Genomic DNA, 1550 nt, shown 5'->3' with positions numbered 1-1550 from the left:
CAAGAACTTCCGACAGTTCGCGGACTGAGTTCGCAAACTGGGTTCGCGGACTTGGCAAAGCCAATTCCTCCGGTTTCTCTCAATGAACAAAGTTCGGAAACTTCGGATTAAGGAATACATGGTTATGTAATCTAAACTCTCATTCCAATCATTGAGACATTCTCAGAGGACGTTATATAGCCGTTATTCACAGACCGTTTCACGTCAGAGCAATTCTCAAAGTAATTGAAACTTTTCATGACTTCCGTCACTAGGTGAAGATAAACTTGATCAAAGCAAAACGCTTTACCAACACACGATTTCGAGAAAAAGATAAGTAGTGAATACTCAGCTCGAAATGTCAAATGTTTATGATCCAGTCTATATAGCATACGACTTTTTGTCTCATAAGAAGTAGGAGATAGAATAGATAGACTTTTGAGTGATAGATAAGTTCAAGTCTCCACATACCTTTTTGTTGATGAAGTTCCAAGGTTCCTTGAGTATATCCTCGTCGTTGTATGATGAATCGCCATGAAGTCCTTGAGCTCAACTACACTTTTGTATCCTAGTCCGAGACTTAGCTATAATAGTCTAGAAATCAAGATTCATAATTTTGATCGCTAACATTGACAAACATGCTTTATATAGCAACGCATGCGAGGTCGACCGAGCTATGCTCTAACAAGCAGCAACAGATTATTTCCTCCTGATTTTCTTGTCAACAGCATCAACAATTTCTCAATCCCCAATTTCTTCCGATTCTATGTATACAACCATGAATGAACAACAGTACAACTCAACTTCATACAACACTAACCCATTTCTTCTCAACAAACCCATTTACATATTCCACCAGTTCACTTTAGCTGCAATTCTGCATTTCATGTTCTCAACTGCATACAACTCAACTTAAACAACAGCTGCAACATCATTCACTTAATTCTTGGCTCAACACAGCAGCCACTTCTATCCCAGGTACTCAAATGCGGCTGCAATACATTGAGCATCACTGCCTATTCCCTATAAAACTCATTGCCGCATCACCTGCAATTTCTCAATTCCAGCACAAAAAACCCATTTTTATCTCTGCATTACATTCAACATTTCTTCTCTACCATTAGCAGCATTGTAGGATCAGAATCTCGCAGCAATAATGCCTCAGCGAAATTATTAACAACACAACACAACAGTGTCACAGAATAACTTCAGAAACGAAATAATAAACGACGTCAGCTAAATCATGAGAAAAATGTGATGGTCCTGCGAAAATTAGAGAATTTACGAGATTAACATTTGTAAGGATGCGAGAATGTCGCAAGTCATATCCGAAAATAAAGGACAGATTAGCTGTCATCCACTATGTAATTCCCTATAAATAGCTGCTCAATTGTAAAGGAAAAGGAGAGATCTTTTCTGATTGAGAAGCAAGTAAATAGGAGAGAGAAAATCTAGAGCAGTGGTTATTCTTGATTCCTTTATCTTTTCTTGTAAGATTGTTCAAAGATTCATCAATAAAATTAAGACTGTTAATCTAAAATGAGTTGAATGTTAATGAAATCTTGTGAGGG

Source organism: Papaver somniferum, chromosome 1, assembly GCF_003573695.1.
Source record: "Papaver somniferum cultivar HN1 chromosome 1, ASM357369v1, whole genome shotgun sequence".
In the NCBI taxonomy this organism is placed as follows: domain Eukaryota; kingdom Viridiplantae; phylum Streptophyta; class Magnoliopsida; order Ranunculales; family Papaveraceae; genus Papaver; species Papaver somniferum.
The sequence above is the reverse complement of the archived record's forward strand: the minus strand, read 5'-3'. Positions refer to the sequence as shown.